The sequence below is a fragment of the Bombus huntii genome, chromosome 6 (assembly GCF_024542735.1).
Source record: "Bombus huntii isolate Logan2020A chromosome 6, iyBomHunt1.1, whole genome shotgun sequence".
Lineage (NCBI taxonomy): Eukaryota > Metazoa > Arthropoda > Insecta > Hymenoptera > Apidae > Bombus > Bombus huntii.
The window spans coordinates 7,516,744-7,544,308 of record NC_066243.1 but is presented as its reverse complement, the minus strand read 5'-3'; positions in this window follow the sequence as shown (position 1 = coordinate 7,544,308).

Genomic DNA, 27,565 nt, shown 5'->3' with positions numbered 1-27,565 from the left:
TAATACGTTATATGTTATAACGTTATAACGTAATACGTTATATGGTATGACGTTATAACGTATTACGTTATATGTTATAACGTTATAACGTAATACGTTATATGTTATAACGTTATAACGTAATACGTTATATGGTATGACGTTATAACGTATTACGTTATATGTTATAACGTTATATCGTAATACGTTATATGGTATGACGTTATAACGTATTACGTTATATGTTATAACGTTATATCGTAATACGTTATATGGTATGACGTTATAACTTATTACGTTATATGTTATAACGTTATATCGTAATACGTTATATGGTATGACGTTATAACGTAATACGTTATATGGTAAAACGTTATAACGTATTACTTTATATGATATAACGTTATAACGTATTACGTTATATGGTATAACGTTATATCGTATTACGTTTATGGTTTAACGTTAAAACGTATAACGTTATATGGTATAACGTTATAACGTATTACGTTATATGTTATAACGTCATAACGTAATACGTTATATGTTGTTACGTTATAACGTAATACGTTATGTGTTATAACGTTATAACGTAATACGTTATATGTTATAACGTTATAACGTAATACGTTATATGGTATGACGTTATAACGTATTACGTTATATGGTATAACGTTATAACGTAATACGTTATATGGTATAACGTTATAACGTATTACGTTATATGGTCTAACGTTATAACGTATTACGTTATATGGTATAACCTTTTTAACGTATTACGTTTATGGTTTATCGTTATAACGTATTACGTTATATGGTATAACTTTAAAACGTATTACGTTATATGGGATGACGATATAACGTATTACGTTGTATGGGATGACGTTATAACGTATTACGTTATATGGTATATCGTTATAACGTATTACGTTTATGGTTTAACGTTAAAACGTATAACGTTATATGGTATAACGTTATAACGTATTACGTTATATGGTATAACCTTTTTAACGTATTACGTTTATGGTTTAACGTTATAACGTATTACGTTATATGGTATAACTTTAAAACGTATTACGTTATATGCGATGACGATATAACGAATTACTTTGTATGGGACGACGTTATAACGTATTACGTTATATCGTAATACGTTATATGGTATGACGTTATAACGTAATACGTTATATGTTATAACGTTATAACGTAATACGTTATATGTTATAACGTTATAACGTAATACGTTATATGGTATGACGTTATAACGTATTACGTTATATGTTATAACGTTATATCGTAATACGTTATATGGTATGACGTTATAACGTATTACGTTATATGTTATAACGTTATATCGTAATACGTTATATGGTATGACGTTATAACTTATTACGTTATATGTTATAACGTTATATCGTAATACGTTATATGGTATGATGTTATAACGTAATACGTTTTATGTTATAACGTTATAACGTAATACGTTATATGTTATAACGTTATAACGTAATACGTTATATGGTATGACGTTATAACGTATTACGTTATATGTTATAACGTTATAACGTAATACGTTATATGTTATAACGTTATAACGTAATACGTTATGTGGTATGACGTTATAACGTATTACGTTGTATGGGATGACGTTATAACGTATAACGTTATATGGGACGACGTTATAACGTATTAAGTTACATGGTATAACGGTATAAGGTATTACGTTATATGTTACAGCGTTATAATTTAATACGTTATATGGTATGACGTAATAACGTATTACGTTATATGTTATAACGTTATATCGTAATACGTTATATGGTATGACGTTATAACGTATTACGTTATATGTTATAACGTTATAACGTAATACGTTATATGTTATAACGTTATATCGTAATACGTTATATGGTATGACGTTATAACGTATTACGTTATATGTTATAACGTTATATCGTAATACGTTAGATGGTCTGACGTTATAACTTATTACGTTATATGTTATAACGTTATATCGTAATACGTTATATGGTATGACGTTATAACGTAATACGTTATATGTTATAACGTTATAACGTAATACGTTATATGTTATAACGTTATATCCTAATACGTTATATGGTATGACGTTATAACGTATTACATTATATGTTATAACGTTATATCGTAATGCGTTATATGGTCTGACGTTATAACTTATTACGTTATATGGTATATCGTTATAACGTATTACGTTTATGGTTTAACGTTATAACGTATTACGTTATATGGTATAACTTTAAAACGTATTACGTTATATGGGATGACGATATAACGAATTACTTTGTATGGGACGACGTTATAACATATTACGTTATATTGTATAACGTTATAACGTATTACGTTATATGTTATAACGTTATATCGTAATACGTTATATGGTATGACGTTATACCATATAACGTTATATGGGATGACGTTATAACGTATTACGTTATATGTTATAACGTTACATCGTAATACGTTATATGGTATGACGTTATAACGTATTACGTTATATGTTATAACGTTATATCGTAATACGTTATATGGTATGACGTTATAACGTATTACGTTATATGTTATAACGTTATATCGTAATACGTTATATGGTATGACGTTATAACGTATTACGTTATATGTTATAACGTTATATCGTAATACGTTATATGGTATGACGTTATAACGTATTACATTATATGTTATAACGTTATATCGTAATGCGTTATATGGTCTGACGTTATAACTTATTACGTTATATGGTATATCGTTATAACGTATTACGTTTATGGTTTAACGTTATAACGTATTACGTTATATGGTATAACTTTAAAACGTATTACGTTATATGGGATGACGATATAACGAATTACTTTGTATGGGACGACGTTATAACATATTACGTTATATTGTATAACGTTATAACGTATTACGTTATATGTTATAACGTTATATCGTAATACGTTATATGGTATGACGTTATACCATATAACGTTATATGGGATGACGTTATAACGTATTACGTTATATGTTATAACGTTACATCGTAATACGTTATATGGTATGACGTTATAACGTATTACGTTATATGTTATGACGTTATATCGTAATACGTTATATGGTATGACGTTATAACGTATTACGTTATATGTTATAACGTTATATCGTAATACGTTATATGGTATGACGTTATAACGTATTACGTTATATGTTATAACGTTATATCGTAATACGTTATATGGTCTGACGTTATAACTTATTACGTTATATGTTATAACGTTATAACGTAATACGTTATATGTTATAACGTTATAACGTAATACGTTATATGGTATGACGTTATAACGTATTACGTTATATGGTATGACGTTATAACGTAATACGTTATATGTTATAACGTTATAACGTAATACGTTATATGTTATAACGTTATATCGTAATACGTTATGTGTTATAACGTTATATCGTAATACGTTATATGGTATGATGTTATAACGTATTACGTTATATGCGATGACGTTATAACGTATGACGATATAGGGGACGACGTTATAACGTAATACGTTATATGGTATGACGTTATAACGTTATAACGCATTACGTTATATGTTATTAAGAAATAACGTAATACGTTATATGGTATAACGCTATAACGTATTATGTTATATGGTATAACGTTATAACATATTACGTTATACGGTATATCGTTATAACGTATTACGTTTATAGTTTAACGTTATAACGTATTACGTTATATGGTATAACTTTAAAACGTATTACGTTATATGGGATGACGATATAACGAATTACTTTGTATGGGACGACGTTATAACATATTACGTTATATTGTATAACGTTATAACGTATCACGTTATATGTTATAACGTTATAACGTAATACGTTATATGTTATAACGTTATAACGTAATACGTTATGTGTTATAACGTTATATCGTAATACGTTATATGGTATGATGTTATAACGTATTACGTTATATGCGATGACGTTATAACGTATAACGATATAGGGGACGACGTTATAACGTAATACGTTATATGGTATGACGTTATAACGTTATAACGCATTACGTTATATGTTATTAAGAAATAACGTAATACGTTATATGGTACATCGTTATAACGTATTACGTTATATGGTATAACGGTATAACGTATTACGTTATATGGTATAACGTTATAACGTATTACGTTATATGGTGTAACGTCACACGGGACGACGTTATAACGTATTACGTCATATGTTATAACGTTATAACGTAATACGTTATATGGTATGCCGTAATACATAATACGTTATATGGTATGACGTAAAACGTATTACGTTAAATAGTATAACGGTATATCGTATTACGCTATATGTTATAACGTTATAACGAAATACGTTATATGGTATAACGTTATAACGTATTACGTTATATGGTATATCGTTATAACGTATTACTTTATATGATATAACGTTCTAACGCATTACGTTATATGGTATAACGTTATATCGTATTACGTTTGTGGTTTAACGTTAAAACGTATAACGTTATATGGTATAACGTTATAACGTATTACGTTATTTGGTATAACCTTTTTAACGTATTACGTTTATGGTTTAACGTTATAACGTATTACGTTATATGGTATAACTTTAAAACGTATTACGTTATATGTTATAACGTTATATCGTAATACGTTATATGGTATGACGTTATAACGTATTACGTTATATGTTATAACGTTATATCGTAATACGTTATATGGTATGACGTTATAACGTATTACGTTATATGTTATAACGTTATATCGTAATACGTTATATGGTATGACGTTATAACGTAATACGTTATATGTTATAACGTTATAACGTAATACGTTATATGTTATAACGTTATAACGTAATACGTTATATGGTATGACGTTATATCGTATTACGATATATGGTATGACGTTATAACGTAATACGTTATATGTTATAACGTTATATCGTAATACGTTATATGGTATGACGTTATAACGTATTACGTTATATGTTATAACGTTATATCGTAATACGTTATATGGTATGACGTTATAACGTAATACGTTATATGTTATAACGTTATAACGTAATACGTTATGTGTTATAACGTTATATCGTAATACGTTATATGGTATGATGTTATAACGTATTACGTTATATGCGATGACGTTATAACGTATAACGATATAGGGGACGACGTTATAACGTAATACGTTATATGGTATGACGTTATAACGTTATAACGCATTACGTTATATGTTATTAAGAAATAACGTAATACGTTATATGGTATAACGCTATAACGTATTATGTTATATGGTATAACGTTATAACATATTACGTTATATGGTATATCGTTATAACGTATTACGTTTATGGTTTAACGTTATAACGTATTACGTTATATGGTATGTCGTAATACGTAATACGTTATATGGTATAACGTTATAACGTATTACGTTATATGGTATATCGTTATAACGTATTACGTTTATGGTTTAACGTTATAACGTATTACGTTATATGGTATAACGTTATATCGTAATACGTTATATGGTATGACGTTATAACATATAACGTTATATGGGATGACGTTATAACGTATTACGTTATATGTTATAACGTTATATCGTAATACGTTATATGGTATGACGTTATAACGTATTACGTTATATGTTATAACGTTATATCGTAATACGTTATATGGTATGACGTTATAACGTATTACGTTATATGTTATAACGCTATAACGTAATACGTTATATGTTATAACGTTATAACGTAATACGATATATGGTATGACGTTATAACGTATTACGTTATATGGTATGACGTTATAACGTATTACGTTGTATGGGATGACGTTATAACGTATAACGTTATATGGGACGACGTTATAACGTATTAAGTTACATGGTATAACGGTATAAGGTATTACGTTATATGTTACAGCGTTATAATTTAATACGTTATATGGTATGACGTAATAACGTATTACGTTATATGTTATAACGTTATATCGTAATACGTTATATGGTATGACGTTATAACGTATTACGCTATATGTTATAACGTTATAACGTAATACGTTATATGTTATAACGTTATATCGTAATACGTTATATGGTATGACGTTATAACGTATTACGTTATATGTTATAACGTTATATCGTAATACGTTATATGGTCTGACGTTATAACTTATTACGTTATATGTTATAACGTTATATCGTAATACGTTATATGGTATGACGTTATAACGTATTACGTTATATGTTATAACGTTATAACGTAATACGTTATATGTTATAACGTTATAACGTAATACGTTATATGGTATGACGTTATAACGTATTACGTTATATGTTATAACGTTATAACGTAATACGTTATATGTTATAACGTTATAACGTAATACGTTATATGGTATGACGTTATAACGTATTACGTTATATGGTATGACGTTATAACGTAATACGTTATATGTTATAACGTTATAACGTAATACGTTATATGTTATAACGTTATATCGTAATACGTTATATGCTATGATGTTATAACGTATTACGTTATATGCGATGACGTTATAACGTATAACGATATAGGGGACGACGTTATAACGTAATACGTTATATGGTATGACGTTATAACGTTATAACGCATTACGTTATATGTTATTAAGAAATAACGTAATACGTTATATGGTATAACGCTATAACGTATTATGTTATATGGTATAACGTTATAACATATTACGTTATATGGTATATCGTTATAACGTATTACGTTTATGGTTTAACGTTATAACGTATTACGTTATATGGTATAACGTTATAACATATAACGTTATATGGTATAACGCTGTAACGTATTACGTTATAGGGTATAACGTTATAACTTATTACGTTATATGATATAACGTTATAACGTAATACGTTATATGGTATAAGGTTATAACGTATTACGTTATATGGTGTAACGTCACACGGGACGACGTTATAACGTATTACGTCATATGTTATAACGTTATAACGTAATACGCTATATGGTATGTCGTAATATGTAATACGTTATATGTTATAACGTTATAACGTAATACGTTATATGTTATAACGTTATATCGTAATACGTTATATGGTATGACGTTATAACGTATTACGTTATATGTTATAACGTTATATCGTAATACGTTATATGGTCTGACGTTATAACTTATTACGTTATATGTTATAACGTTATATCGTAATACGTTATATGGTATGACGTTATAACGTAATACGTTATATGTTATAACGTTATAACGTAATACGTTATATGTTATAACGTTATAACGTAATACGTTATATGGTATGACGTTATAACGTATTACGTTATATGTTATAACGTTATAACGTAATACGTTATATGTTATAACGTTATAACGTAATACGTTATATGGTATGACGTTATAACGTATTACGTTATATGGTATGACGTTATAACGTAATACGTTATATGTTATAACGTTATAACGTAATACGTTATATGTTATAACGTTATAACGTAATACGTTATATGTTATAACGTTATATCGTAATACGTTATATGCTATGATGTTATAACGTTTTACGTTATATGCGATGACGTTATAACGTATAACGATATAGGGGACGACGTTATAACGTAATACGTTATATGGTATGACGTTATAACGTTATAACGCATTACGTTATATGTTATTAAGAAATAACGTAATACGTTATATGGTATAACGCTATAACGTATTATGTTATATGGTATAACGTTATAACATATTACGTTATATGGTATATCGTTATAACGTATTACGTTTATGGTTTAACGTTATAACGTATTACGTTATATGGTATAACGTTATAACATATAACGTTATATGGTATAACGCTGTAACGTATTACGTTATAGGGTATAACGTTATAACTTATTACGTTATATGATATAACGTTATAACGTAATACGTTATATGGTATAAGGTTATAACGTATTACGTTATATGGTGTAACGTCACACGGGACGACGTTATAACGTATTACGTCATATGTTATAACGTTATAACGTAATACGCTATATGGTATGTCGTAATACGTAATACGTTATATGGTATAACGTTATTACGTATTACGTTATATGGTATATCGTTATAACGTATTACGTTTATGGTTTAACGTTATAACGTATTACGTTATATGGTATAACGTTATATCGTAATACGTTATATGGTATGACGTTATACCATATAACGTTATATGGGACGACGTTATAATGTTATAACGCATTACGTTATATGTTATTAAGAAATAACGTAATACGTTATATGGTATATCGCTATAACGTATTATGTTATATGGTATAACGTTATAACATATTACGTTATATGTTATAACGTTATATCGTAATACGTTATATGGTATGACGTTATACCATATAACGTTATATGGGATGACGTTATAACGTATTACGTTATATGTTATAACGTTATATCGTAATACGTTATATGGTATGACGTTATAACGTATTACGTTATATGTTATAACGTTATACCGTAATACGTGATATGGTATGACGTTATAACGTATTACGTTATATGTTATAACGTTATATCGTAATACGTTATATGGTATGACGTCATAACGTAATACGTTATATGTTATAACGTTATAACGCAATACGTTATATGTTATAACGTTATAACGTAATACGTTATATGGTATGACGTTATAACGTATTACGTTATATGGTATGACGTTATAACGTAATACGTTATATGTTATAACGTTATAACGTAATACGTTATATGTTATAACGTTATAACGTAATACGTTATGTGTTATAACGTTATATCGTAATACGTTATATGGTATGATGTTATAACGTATTACGTTATATGCGATGACGTTATAACGTATAACGATATAGGGGACGACGTTATAACGTAATACGTTATATGGTATGACGTTATAACGTTATAACGCATTACGTTATATGTGATTATGAAATAACGTAATACGTTATATGGTATAACGCTATAACGTATTATGTTATATGGTATAACGTTATAACATATTACGTTATATGGTATATCGTTATAACGTATTACGTTTATGGTTTAACGTTATAACGTATTACGTTATATGGTATAACTTTAAAACGTATTACGTTATATGGGATGACGATATAACGAATTACTTTGTATGGGACGACGTTATAACATATTACGTTATATTGTATAACGTTATAACGTATCACGTTATATGTTATAACGTTATATCGTAATACGTTATATGGTATAAGGTTATAACGTATTACGTTATATGGTGTAACGTCACACGGGACGACGTTATAACGTATTACGTCATATGTTTTAACGTTATAACGTAATACCTTATATGGTATGTCGTAATACGTAATACGTTATATGGTATAACGTTATAACGTATTACGTTATATGGTATGACGTTATAACGTAATACGTTATATGTTATAACGTTATAACGTAATACGTTATATGTTATAACGTTATAACGTAATACGTTATATGTTATAACGTTATATCGTAATACGTTATATGCTATGATGTTATAACGTATTACGTTATATGCGATGACGTTATAACGTATAACGATATAGGGGACGACGTTATAACGTAATACGTTATATGGTATGACGTTATAACGTTATAACGCATTACTTTATATGTTATTAAGAAATAACGTAATACGTTATATGGTATAACGCTATAACGTATTATGTTATATGGTATAACGTTATAACATATTACGTTATATGGTATATCGTTATAACGTATTACGTTTATGGTTTAACGTTATAACGTATTACGTTATATGGTATAACGTTATAACATATAACGTTATATGGTATAACGCTGTAACGTATTACGTTATAGGGTATAACTTTATAACTTATTACGTTATATGATATAACGTTATAACGTAATACGTTATATGGTATAAGGTTATAACGTATTACGTTATATGGTGTAACGTCACACGGGACGACGTTATAACGTATTACGTCATATGTCATAACGTTATAACGTAATACGCTATATGGTATATCGTTATAACGTATTACGTTTATGGTTTAACGTTATAACGTATTACGTTATATGGTATAACGTTATATCGTAATACGTTATATGGTATGACGTTATAACATATAACGTTATATGGGATGACGTTATAACGTATTACGTTATATGTTATAACGTTATATCGTAATACGTTATATGGTATGACGTTATAACGTATTACGTTATATGTTATAACGTTATATCGTTATACGTTATATGGTATGACGTTATAACGTATTACGTTATATGTTATAACGTTATAACGTAATACGTTATATGTTGTAACGTTATAACGTAATACGTTATATGGTATGACGTTATAACGTATTGCGTTATATGTTATAACGATATAACGTAATACGTTATATGGTATGACGTTATAACGTATTACGTCATATGTTATAACGTTATATCGTAATACGTTATATGGTATGACGTTATAACATATAACGTTATATGGTATAACGTTATAACGTATTGCGTTATATGGGATGACGTTATAACGTATTACGTTATATGTTATAACGTTATATCGTAATACGTTATATGGTATAAGGTTATAACGTATTAAGTTATATGGCGTAACGTCACACGGGACGACGTTATAACGTATTACGTCATATGTTTTAACGTTATAACGTAATACGTTATATGGTATGTCGTAATACGTAATACGTTATATGGTATAACGTTATAACGTATTACGTTATATGGTATATCGTTATAACGTATTACGTTTATGGTTTAACGTTATAACGTATTACGTTATATGGTATAACGTTATATCGTAATACGTTATATGTTATAACGTTATATCGTAATACGTTATATGGTATAAGGTTATAACGTATTACGTTATATGGTGTAACGTCACACGGGACGACGTTATAACGTATTACGTTATATGTTTTAACGTTATAACGTAATACGTTATATGTTATAACGTTATATCGTAATACGTTATATGCTATGATGTTATAACGTATTACGTTATATGCGATGACGTTATAACGTATAACGATATAGGGGACGACGTTATAACGTAATACGTTATATGGTATGACGTTATAACGTTATAACGCATTACGTTATATGTTATTAAGAAATAACGTAATACGTTATATGGTATAACGCTATAACGTATTATGTTATATGGTATAGCGTTATAACATATTACGTTATATAGTATATCGTTATAACGTATTACGTTTATGGTTTAACGTTATAACGTATTACGTTATATGGTATAACGTTATAACATATAACGTTATATGGTATAACGCTGTAACGTATTACGTTATAGGGTATAACGTTATAACTTATTACGTTATATGATATAACGTTATAACGTAATACGTTATATGGTATAAGGTTATAACGTATTACGTTATATGGTGTAACGTCACACGGGACGACGTTATAACGTATTACGTCAGATGTTATAACGTTATAACGTAATACGCTATATGGTATGTCGTAATACGTAATACGTTATATGGTATAACGTTATAACGTATTACGTTATATGGTATATCGTTATAACGTATTACGTTTATGGTTTAACGTTATAACGTATTACGTTATATGGTATAACGTTATATCGTAATACGTTATATGGTATGACGTTATAACATATAACGTTATATGGGATGACGTTATAACGTATTACGTTATATGTTATAACGTTATATCGTAATACGTTATATGGTATGACGTTATAACGTATTACGTTATATGTTATAACGTTATATCGTAATACGTTATATGTTATAACGTTATAACGTAATACGTTATATGGTATGACGTTATAACGTATTACGTTATATGGTATGACGTTATAACGTAATACGTTATATGTTATAACGTTATAACGTAATACGTTATATGTTATAACGTTATAACGTAATACGTTATATGTTATAACGTTATATCGTAATACGTTATATGGTATGATGTTATAACGTATTACGTTATATGCGATGACGTTATAACGTATAACGATATAGGGGACGACGTTATAACGTAATACGTTATATGGTATGACGTTATAACGTTATAACGCATTACGTTATATGTTATTAAGAAATAACGTAATACGTTATATGGTATAACGCTATAACGTATTATGTTATATGGTATAACGTTATAACATATTACGTTATATGTTATAACGTTATAACGTAATACGCTATATGGTATGTCGTAATACGTAATACGTTATATGGTATAACGTTATAACGTATTACGTTATATGGTATATCGTTATAACGTATTACGTTTATGGTTTAACGTTATAACGTATTACGTTATATGTTATAACGTTATATCGTAATACGTTATATGGTATGACGTTATAACATATAACGTTATATGGTATGACGTTATAACGTATTACGTTATATGGGATGACGTTATAACGTATTACGTTATATGTTATAACGTTATATCGTAATACGTTATATGGTATAAGGTTATAACGTATTACGTTATATGGTGTAACGTCACACGGGACGACGTTATAACGTATTACGTCATATGTTTTAACGTTATAACGTAATACGTTATATGGTATGACGTTATAACGTATTACGTTATATGTTATAACGTTATAACGTAATACGTTATATGTTATAACGTTATAACGTAATACGTTATATGGTATGACGTTATAACGTTATACGTTATATTTTATAACGTTATAACGTAATACGTTATATGTTATAACGTTATAACGTAATACGTTATATGGTATGACGTTATAACGTATTACGTTATATGGTATGACGTTATAACGTAATACGTTATATGTTATAACGTTATAACGTAATACGTTATATGGTATGACGTTATAACGTTATACGTTATATTTTATAACGTTATAACGTAATACGTTATGTGTTATAACGTTATATCGTAATACGTTATATGGTATGATGTTATAACGTATTACGTTATATGCGATGACGTTATAACGTATAACGATATAGGGGACGACGTTATAACGTAATACGTTATATGGTATGACGTTATAACGTTATAACGCATTACGTTATATGTTATTAAGAAATAACGTAATACGTTATATGGTATAACGCTATAACGTATTATGTTATATGGTATAACGTTATAACATATTACGTTATATGGTATATCGTTATAACGCATTACGTTATATGGTATAACGTTATATCGTAATACGTTATATGGTATGACGTTATAACATATAACGTTATATGGGATGACGTTATAACGTATTACGTTATATGTTATAACGTTATATCGTAATACGTTATATGGTATGATGTTATAACGTATTACGTTATATGTTATAACGTTATATCGTAATACGTTATATGGTATGACGTTATAACGTATTACGTTATATGTTATAACGTTATAACGTAATACGTTATATGTTATAACGTTATAACGTAATACGTTATATGGTATGACGTTATAACGTATTGCGTTATATGTTATAACGTTATAACGTAATACGTTATATGGTATGACGTTATAACGTATTACGTTATATGTTATAACGTTATATCGTAATACGTTATATGGTATGACGTTATAACATATAACGTTATATGGTATGACGTTATAACGTATTACGTTATATGGGATGACGTTATAACGTATTACGTTATATGTTATAACGTTATATCGTAATACGTTATATGGTATAAGGTTATAACGTATTACGTTATATGGTGTAACGTCACACGGGACGAAGTTATAACGTATTACGTCATATGTTTTAACGTTATAACGTAATACGTTATATGGTATGTCGTAATACGTAATACGTTATATGGTATAACGTTATAACGTATTACGTTATATGGTATATCGTTATAACGTATTACGTTTATGGTTTAACGTTATAACGTATTACGTTATATGGTATAACGTTATATCGTAATACGTTATATGGTATGACGTTATAACATATAACGTTATATGGGATGACGTTATAACGTATTACGTTATATGGTATGACGTTATAACGTAATACGTTATATGTTATAACGTTATAACGTATTACGTTATATGTTATAACGTTATATCGTAATACGTTATATGTTATAACGTTATAACGTATAACGATATAGGGGACGACGTTATAACATATAACGTTATATGGGATGACGTTATAACGTATTACGTTATATGGGATGACGTTATAACGTATTACGTTATATGTTATAACGTTATATCGTAATACGTTATATGGTATGATGTTATAACGTATTACGTTATATGCGATGACGTTATAACGTATAACGATATAGGGGACGACGTTATAACGTAATACGTTATATGGTATGACGTTATAACGTTATAACGCATTACGTTATATGTTATTAAGAAATAACGTAATACGTTATATGGTATAACGCTATAACGTATTATGTTATATGGTATAACGTTATATCGTAATACGTTATATGGTATGACGTTATAACATATAACGTTATATGGGATGACGTTATAACGTATTACGTTATATGTTATAACGTTATATCGTAATACCTTATATGGTATGACGTTATAACGTATTACGTTATATGTTATAACGTTATATCGTAATACGTTATATGTTATAACGTTATAACGTAATACGTTATATGTTATAACGTTATATCGTAATACGTTATATGGTATGATGTTATAACGTATTACGTTATATGCGATGACGTTATAACGTATAACGATATAGGGGACGACGTTATAACGTAATACGTTATATGGTATGACGTTATAACGTTATAACGCATTACGTTATATGTTATTAAGAAATAACGTAATACGTTATATGGTATAACGCTATAACGTATTATGTTATATGGTATAACGTTATAACATATTACGTTATATGTTATAACGTTATATCGTAATACGTTATATGGTATGACGTTATAACGTATTACGTTGTATGTTATAACGTTATATCGTAATACGTTATATGGTATGACGTTATAACGTATTACGTTATATGATATAACGTTATAACGTAATACGTTATATGTTATAACGTTATAACGTAATACGTTATATGTTATAACGTTATATCGTAATACGTTATATGGTATGATGTTATAACGTATTACGTTATATGTTATAACGTTATATCGTAATACGTTATATGGTATGACGTTATAACGTATTACGTTATATGTTATAACGTTATATCGTAATACGTTATATGGTATGACGTTATAACATATAACGTTATATGGTATGACGTTATAACGTATTACGTTATATGGGATGACGTTATAACGTATTACGTTATATGTTATAACGTTATATGGTAATACGTTATATGGTATAAGGTTATAACGTATTACGTTATATGGTGTAACGTCACACGGGACGACGTTATAACGTATTACGTCATATGTTTTAACGTTATAACGTAATACGTTATATGGTATGACGTTATAACGTTATACGTTATATGTTATAACGTTATAACGTAATACGTTATATGTTATAACGTTATAACGTAATACGTTATATGGTATGACGTTATAACGTATTACGTTATATGGTATGACGTTATAACGTAATACGTTATATGTTATAACGTTATAACGTAATACGTTATGTGTTATAACGTTATATCGTAATACGTTATATGGTATGATGTTATAACGTATTACGTTATATGCGATGACGTTATAACGTATAACGATATAGGGGACGACGTTATAACGTAATACGTTATATGGTATGACGTTATAACGTTATAACGCATTACGTTATGTGTTATTAAGAAATAACGTAATACGTTATATGGTATAACGCTATAACGTATTATGTTATATGGTATAACGTTATAACATATTACGTTATATGGTATATCGTTATAACGTATTACGTTATATGGTATAACGTTATATCGTAATACGTTATATGGTATGACGTTATAACATATAACGTTTTATGGGATGACGTTATAACGTATTACGTTATATGTTATAACGTTATATCGTAATACGTTATATGGTATGACGTTATAACGTATTACGTTATATGTTATAACGTTATATCGTAATACGTTATATGGTATGACGTTATAACGTATTACGTTATATGTTATAACGTTATAACGTAATACGTTATATGTTATAACGTTATAACGTAATACGTTATATGGTATGACGTTATAACGTATTGCGTTATATGTTATAACGTTATAACGTAATACGTTATATGGTATGACGTTATAACGTATTACGTTATATGTTATAACGTTATATCGTAATACGTTATATGGTATGACGTTATAACATATAGCGTTATATGGTATGACGTTATAACGTATTACGTTATATGGGATGACGTTATAACGTATTACGTTATATGTTATAACGTTATATCGTAATACGTTATATGGTATAAGGTTATAACGTATTACGTTATATGGTGTAACGTCACACGGGACGACGTTATAACGTATTACGTCATATGTTTTAACGTTATAACGTAATACGTTATATGGTATGTCGTAATACGTAATACGTTATATGGTATAACGTTATAACGTATTACGTTATATGGTATATCGTTATAACGTATTACGTTTATGGTTTAACGTTATAACGTATTACGTTATATGGTATAACGTTATATCGTAATACGTTATATGGTATGACGTTATAACATATAACGTTATTTGGGATGACGTTATAACGTATTACGTTATATGGTATGACGTTATAACGTAATACGTTATATGTTATAACGTTATAACGTAATACGTTATATGTTATAACGTTATAACGTAATACGTTATATGTTATAACGTTATATCGTAATACGTTATATGGTATGATGTTATAACGTATTACGTTATATGCGATGACGTTATAACGTATAACGATATAGGGGACGACGTTATAACGTAATACGTTATATGGTATGACGTTATAACGTTATAACGCATTACGTTATATGTTATTAAGAAATAACGTAATACGTTATATGGTATAACGCTATAACGTATTATGTTATATGGTATAACGTTATAACATATTACGTTATATGGTATATCGTTATAACGTATTACCTTTATGGTTTAACGTTATAACGTATTACGTTATATGGTATAACTTTAAAACGTATTACGTTATATGGGATGACAATATAACGAATTACTTTGTATGGGACGACGTTATAACATATTACGTTATATTGTATAACGTTATAACGTATTACGTTATATGTTATAACGTTATATCGTAATACGTTATATGGTATGACGTTATACCATATAACGTTATATGGGATGACGTTATAACGTATTACGTTATATGTTATAACGTTATATCGTAATACGTTATATGGTATGATGTTATAACGTATTACGTTATATGGTATGACGTTATAACGTAATACGTTATATGTTATAACGTTATAACGTAATACGTTATATGTTATAACGTTATAACGTAATACGTTATATGTTATAACGTTATATCGTAATACGTTATATGGTATGATGTTATAACGTATTACGTTATATGCGATGACGTTATAACGTATAACGATATAGGGGACGACGTTATAACGTAATACGTTATATGGTATGACGTTATAACGTTATAACGCATTACGTTATATGTTATTAAGAAATAACGTAATACGTTATATGGTATAACGCTATAACGTATTATGTTATATGGAATAACGTTATAACATATTACGTTATATGGTATATCGTTATAACGTATTACGTTTATGGTTTAACGTTATAACGTATTACGTTATATGGTATAACTTTAAAACGTATTACGTTATATGGGATGACGATATAACGAATTACTTTGTATGGGACGACGTTATAACATATTACGTTATATTGTATAACGTTATAACGTATTACGTTACATGTTATAACGTTATATCGTAATACGTTATATGGTATGACGTTATACCATATAACGTTATATGGGATGACGTTATAACGTATTACGTTATATGGTATGACGTTATAACGTATTACGTTATATGGTATGACGTTATAACGTAAATCGTTATATGTTATAACGTTATAACGTAATACGTTATATGTTATAACGTTATAACGTAATACGTTATATGTTATAACGTTATATCGTAATACGTTATATGGTATGATGTTATAACGTATTACGTTATATGCGATGACGTTATAACGTATAACGATATAGGGGACGACGTTATAACGTAATACGTTATATGGTATGACGTTATAACGTTATAACGCATTACGTTATATGTTATTAAGAAATAACGTAATACGTTATATGGTATAACGCTATAACGTATTATGTTATATGGTATAACGTTATAACATATTACGTTATATGGTATATCGTTATAACGTATTACCTTTATGGTTTAACGTTATAACGTATTACGTTATATGGTATAACTTTGAAACGTATTACGTTATATGGGATGACGTTATAACGTATTACGTTATACGATATAACGTTATAACGTAATACGTTATATGGTATAACGTTATAACGTATTACGTTATATGATATAACGTTATAACGTAATACGTTATATGGTATAAGGTTATAACGTATTACGTTATATGGTGTAACGTCACACGGGACGACGTTATAACGTATTACGTCATATGTTATAACGTTATAACGTAATACGCTATATGGTATGTCGTAATACGTAATACGTTATATGGTATAACGTTATAACGTATTACGTTATATGGTATATCGTTATAACGTATTACGTTTATGGTTTAACGTTATAACGTATTACGTTATATGTTATAACGTTATATCGTAATACGTTATATGGTATGATGTTATAACGTATTACGTTATATGCGATGACGTTATAACGTATAACGATATAGAGGACGACGTTATAACGTAATACGTTATATGGTATGACGTTATAACGTTATAACGCATTACGTTATATGTTATTAAGAAATAACGTAATACGTTATATGGTATAACGCTATAACGTATTATGTTAAATGGTATAACGTTATAACATATTACGTTATATGTTATAACGTTATAACGTTATATCGTAATACGTTATATGGTATGACGTTATACCATATAACGTTATATGGGATGACGTTATAACATATTACGTTATATGTTATAACGTTATATCGTAATACGTTATATGGTATGACGTTATAACGTATTACGTAGCATGTTATAACGTTATATCGTAATACGTTATATGGTATGACGTTATAACGTATTACGTTATATGATATAACGTTATAACGTAATACGTTATATGTTATAACGTTATAACGTAATACGTTATGTGTTATAACGTTATATCGTAATACGTTATATGGTATGATGTTATAACGTATTACGTTATATGCGATGACGTTATAACGTATAACGATATAGGGGACGACGTTATAACGTAATACGTTATATGGTATGACGTTATAACGTTATAACGCATTACGTTATATGTTATTAAGAAATAACGTAATACGTTATATGGTATAACGCTATAACGTATTATGTTATATGGTATAACGTTATAACATATTACGTTATATGGTATATCGTTATAACGTATTACCTTTATGGTTTAACGTTATAACGTATTACGTTATATGGTATAACTTTGAAACGTATTACGTTATATGGGATGACGTTATAACGTATTACGTTATACGATATAACGTTATAACGTAATACGTTATATGGTATAACGTTATAACGTATTACGTTATATGATATAACGTTATAACGTAATACGTTATATGGTATAAGGTTATAACGTATTACGTTATATGGTGTAACGTCACACGGGACGACGTTATAACGTATTGCGTCATATGTTATAACGTTATAACGTAATACGCTATATGGTATGTCGTAATACGTAATACGTTATATGGTATAACGTTATAACGTATTACGTTATATGGTATATCGTTATAACGTATTACGTTTATGGTTTAACGTTATAACGTATTACGTTATATGGTATAACGTTATATCGTAATACGTTATATGGTATGACGTTATAACATATAACGTTATATGGGATGACGTTATAACGTATTACGTTATATGGTATAACTTTAAAACGTATTACGTTATATGGGATGACGATATAACGAATTACTTTGTATGGGACGACGTTATAACATATTACGTTATATTGTATAACGTTATAACGTATTACGTTTATGGTTTAACGTTATAACGTATTACGTTATATGGTATATCGTTATAACGTATTACGTTATATGGTATAACGTTATATCGTAATACGTTATATGGTATGACGTTATAACATATAACGTTATATGGGATGACGTTATAACGTATTACGTTATATGTTATAACGTTATATCGTAATACGTTATATGGTATGACGTTATAACGTATTACGTTACATGTTATAACGTTATATCGTAATACGTTATATGGTATGACGTTATAACGTATTACGTTATATGTTATAACGTTATAACGTAATACGTTATATGTTATAACGTTATAACGTAATACGTTATATGGTATGACGTTATAACGTATTGCGTTATATGTTATAACGTTATAACGTAATACGTTATATGGTATGACGTTATAACGTATTACGTTATATGTTATAACGTTATATCGTAATACGTTATATGGTATGACGTTATAACATATAACGTTATATGGTATGACGTTATAACGTATTACGTTATATGGGATGACGTTATAACGTATTACGTTATATGTTATAACGTTATATCGTAATACGTTATATGGTATAAGGTTATAACGTATTACGTTATATGGTGTAACGTCACACGGGACGACGTTATAACGTATTACGTCATATGTTTTAACGTTATAACGTAATACGTTATATGGTATGTCGTAATACGTAATACGTTATATGGTATAACGTTATAACGTATTACGTTATATGGTATATCGTTATAACGTATTACGTTTATGGTTTAACGTTATAACGTATTACGTTATATGGTATAACGTTATATCGTAATACGTTATATGGTATGACGTTATAACATATAACGTTATATGGGATGACGTTATAACGTATTACGTTATATGGTATGACGTTATAACGTAATACGTTATATGTTATAACGTTATAACGTAATACGTTATATGTTATAACGTTATAACGTAATACGTTATATGTTATAACGTTATATCGTAATACGTTATATGGTATGATGTTATAACGTATTACGTTATATGCGATGACGTTATAACGTATAACGATATAGGGGACGACGTTATAACGTAATACGTTATATGGTATGACGTTATAACGTTATAACGCATTACGTTATATGTTATTAAGAAATAACGTAATACGTTATATGGTATAACGCTATAACGTATTATGTTATATGGTATAACGTTATAACATATTACGTTATATGGTATATCGTTATAACGTATTACCTTTATGGTTTAACGTTATAACGTATTACGTTATATGGTATAACTTTAAAACGTATTACGTTATATGGGATGACGATATAACGAATTACTTTGTATGGGACGACGATATAACATATTACGTTATATTGTATAACGTTATAACGTATTACGTTATATGTTATAACGTTATATCGTAATACGTTATATGGTATGACGTTATACCATATAACGTTATATGGGATGACGTTATAACGTATTACGTTATATGGTATGACGTTATAACGTATTACGTTATATGGTATGACGTTATAACGTAATACGTTATATGTTATAACGTTATAACGTAATACGTTATATGTTATAACGTTATAACGTAATACGTTATATGTTATAACGTTATATCGTAATACGTTATATGGTATGATGTTATAACGTATTACGTTATATGCGATGACGTTATAACGTATAACGATATAGGGGACGACGTTATAACGTAATACGTTATATGGTATGACGTTATAACGTTATAACGCATTACGTTATATGTTATTAAGAGATAACGTAATACGTTATATGGTATAACGCTATAACGTATTGTTTTATATGGTATAACGTTATAACATATTACGTTATATGGTATATCGTTATAACGTATTACCTTTATGGTTTAACGTTATAACGTATTACGTTATATGGTATAACTTTGAAACGTATTACGTTATATGGGATGACGTTATAACGTATTACGTTATACGATATAACGTTATAACGCAATACGTTATATGGTATAACGTTATAACGTATTACGTTATATGATATAACGTTATAACGTAATACGTTATATGGTATAAGGTTATAACGTATTACGTTATATGGTGTAACGTCACACGGGACGACGTTATAACGTATTACGTCATATGTTATAACGTTATAACGTAATACGCTATATGGTATGTCGTAATACGTAATACGTTATATGGTATAACGTTATAACGTATTACGTTATATGGTATATCGTTATAACGTATTACGTTTATGGTTTAACGTTATAACGTATTACGTTATATGGTATAACGTTATATCGTAATACGTTATATGGTATGACGTTATAACATATAACGTTATATGGGATGACGTTATAACGTATTACGTTATATGTTATAACGTTATATCGTAATACGTTATATGGTATAACGTTATAACATATTACGTTATATGTTATAACGTTATAACGTTATATCGTAATACGTTATATGGTATGACGTTATACCATATAACGTTATATGGGATGACGTTATAACATATTACGTTATATGTTATAACGTTATATCGTAATACGTTATATGGTATGACGTTATAACGTATTACGTTGCATGTTATAACGTTATATCGTAATACGTTATATGGTATGACGTTATAACGTATTACGTTATATGATATAACGTTATAACGTAATACGTTATATGTTATAACGTTATAACGTAATACGTTATGTGTTATAACGTTATATCGTAATACGTTATATGGTATGATGTTATAACGTATTACGTTATATGCGATGACGTTATAACGTATAACGATATAGGGGACGACGTTATAACGTAATACGTTATATGGTATGACGTTATAACGTTATAACGCATTACGTTATATGTTATTAAGAAATAACGTAATACGTTATATGGTATAACGCTATAACGTATTATGTTATATGGTATAACGTTATAACATATTACGTTATATGGTATATTGTTATAACGTATTACGTTATATGGTATAACGTTATATCGTAATACGTTATATGGTATGACGTTATAACATATAACGTTATATGGGATGACGTTATAACGTATTACGTTATATGTTATAACGTTATATCGTAATACGTTATATGGTATGACGTTATAACGTATTACGTTATATGTTATAACGTTATATCGTAATACGTTATATGGTATGACGTTATAACGTATTACGTTATATGTTATAACGTTATAACGTAATACGTTATATGTTATAACGTTATAGCGTAATACGTTATATGGTATGACGTTATAACGTATTGCGTTATATGTTATAACGTTATAACGTAATACGTTATATGGTATGACGTTATAACGTATTACGTTATATGTTATAACGTTATATCGTAATACGTTATATGGTATGACGTTATAACATATAACGTTATATGGTATGACGTTATAACGTATTACGTTATATGGTATGACGTTATAACGTATTACGTTATATGTTATAACGTTATATCGTAATACGTTATATGGTATAAGGTTATAACGTATTACGTTATATGGTGTAACGTCACACGGGACGACGTTATAACGTATTACGTCATATGTTTTAACGTTATAACGTAATACGTTATATGGTATGTCGTAATACGTAATACGTTATATGGTATAACGTTATAACGTATTACGTTATATGGTATATCGTTATAACGTATTACGTTTATGGTTTAACGTTATAACGTATTACGTTATATGGTATAACGTTATATCGTAATACGTTATATGGTATGACGTTATAACATATAACGTTATATGGGATGACGTTATAACGTATTACGTTATATGGTATGACGTTATAACGTAATAAGTTATATGTTATAACGTTATAACGTAATACGTTATATGTTATAACGTTATAACGTAATACGTTATATGTTATAACGTTATATCGTAATACGTTATATGGTATGATGTTATAACGTATTACCTTTATGGTTTAACGTTATAACGTATTACGTTATATGGTATAACTTTAAAACGTATTACGTTATATGGGATGACGATATAACGAATTACTTTGTATGGGACGACGTTATAACATATTACGTTATATTGTATAACGTTATAACGTATTACGTTACATGTTATAACGTTATATCGTAATACGTTATATGGTATGACGTTATACCATATAACGTTATATGGGATGACGTTATAACGTATTACGTTATATGGTATGACGTTATAACGTATTACGTTATATGGTATGACGTAATAACGTAATACGTTATATGTTATAACGTTATAACGTAATACGTTATATGTTATAACGTTATAACGTAATACGTTATATGTTATAACGTTATATCGTAATACGTTATATGGTATGATGTTATAACGTATTACGTTATATGCGATGACGTTATAACGTATAACGATATAGGGGACGACGTTATAACGTAATACGTTATATGGTATGACGTTATAACGTTATAACGCATTACGTTATATATTATTAAGAAATAACGTAATACGTTATATGGTATAACGCTATAACGTATTATGTTATATGGTATAACGTTATAACATATTACGTTATATGTTATAACGTTATAACGTTATATCGTAATACGTTATATGGTATGACGTTATACCATATAACGTTATATGGGATGACGTTATAACATATAACGTTATATGTTATAACGTTATATCGTAATACGTTATATGGTATGACGTTATAACGTATTACGTTGCATGTTATACCGTTATATCGTAATACGTTATATGGTATGACGTTATAACGTATTACGTTATATGGTATAACGTTATGTCGTATTACGTTGTATTGTATACCGTTATAACGTATTACGTTATATGGTATAACGTTATAACATATAACGTTATATGGTATAACGCTGTAACGTAATACGTTATAGGGTATAACGTTATAACGTATTACGTTATATGATATAACGTTATAACGTAATACGTTATATGGTATGACGTTATAACGTATTGCGTTATATGTTATAACGTTATAACGTAATACGTTATATGGTACGACGTTATAACGTATTGCGTTATATGTTATAACGTTATAACGTAATACGTTATATGGTACGACGTTATAACATATAACGTTATATGGTATGACGTTATAACGTATTACGTTATATGGGATGACGTTATAACGTATTACGTTATATGGGATGACGTTATAACGTATTACGTTATATGTTATAACGTTATATCGTAATACGTTATATGGTATAAGGTTATAACGTATTACGTTATATGGTGTAACGTCACACGGGACGACGTTATAACGTATTACGTTATATGTTATAACGTTATATCGTAATACGTTATATGGTATGACGTTATAACGTATTACGTTATATGTTATAACGTTATATCGTAATACGTTATATGGTATATCGTTATAACGTATTACGTTTATGGTTTAACGTTATAACGTATTACGTTATATGGTATAACGTTATATCGTAATACGTTATATGGTATGACGTTATACCATATAACGTTATATGGGATGACGTTATAACGTATTACGTTATATGTTATAACGTTATATCGTAATACGTTATATGGTATGACGTTATAACGTATTACGTTATATGATATAACGTTATAACGTAATACGTTATATGGTATGACGTTATAACGTATTACGTTATATGATATAACGTTATAACGTAATACGTTATATGGTATAAGGTTATAACGTATTACGTTATATGGTGTAACGTCACACGGGACGACGTTATAACGTATTACGTCATATGTTATAACGTTATAACGTAATACGCTATATGGTATGTCGTAATACGTAATACGTTATATGGTATAACGTTATAACGTATTACGTTATATGGTATATCGTTATAACGTATTACGTTTATGGTTTAACGTTATAACGTATTACGTTATATGGTATAACGTTATAACGTATTACGTTATATGGTATATCGTTATAACGTATTACGTTTATGGTTTAACGTAATAACGTATTACGTTATATGGTATAACGTTATATCGTAATACGTTATATGGTATGACGTTATAACATATAACGTTACATGGGATGACGTTATAACGTACTACGTCATATGTTTTAACGTTATAACGTAATACACTATATGGTATGTCGTAATACGTAATACGTTATATGGTATAACGTTATAACGTATTACGTTATATGGTATATCGTTTTAACGTATTACGTTTATGGTTTAACGTTATAGCGTATTACGTTATATGGTATAACGTTATATCGTAATACGTTATATGGTATGACGTTATAACATATAACGTTATATGGGATGACGTTATAACGTATTACGTTATATGTTATAACGTTATATCGTAATACGTTATATGGTATGACGTTATAACGTATTACGTTATATGTTATAACGTTATATCGTAATACGTTATATGGTATGACGTTATAACGTATTACGTTATATGTTATAACGTTATAACGTAATACGTTATATGTTATAACGTTATAACGTAATACGTTATATGGTATGACGTTATAACGTATTACGTTATATGGTATGACGTTATAACGTATTACGTTGTATGGGATGACGTTATAACGTATAACGTTATATGGGACGACGTTATAACGTATTAAGTTACATGGTATAACGGTATAAGTTATTACGTTATATGTTACAGCGTTATAATTTAATACGTTATATGATATGACGTTATAACCTATTACGTTATATGGGACGACGTTATAACGTATTACGTTATATTGTATAACGTTATAACGTATTACGTTATATGTTATAACGTTATATCGTAATACGTTATATGGTATAACGTTATAACTTATTACGTCATATGGTATAACGTTGGAACGTATTACGTTATGTGCTATATCGTTATAACGTATTACGTTATATGGTATAACGTGATAACGTATTACGTTATATGGTATAACGTTATAACGTATTACGTCATATGGTATAACGTTGGAACGTATTACGTTATATGGTATAACGTTATAACGTATTACGTCTATGGTTTAACGTTAAAACGTATTACGTCATATGTTATAACGTTATAACGTAATACGTAATATGGTATAACATTATAACGTAATACGTTATATGGTATGTCGTAATACATAATACGTTATATGGTATGACGTTATAACGCATTACGTTATATGGTATAACGTTATAACTTATTACGTCATATGGTATGACGTT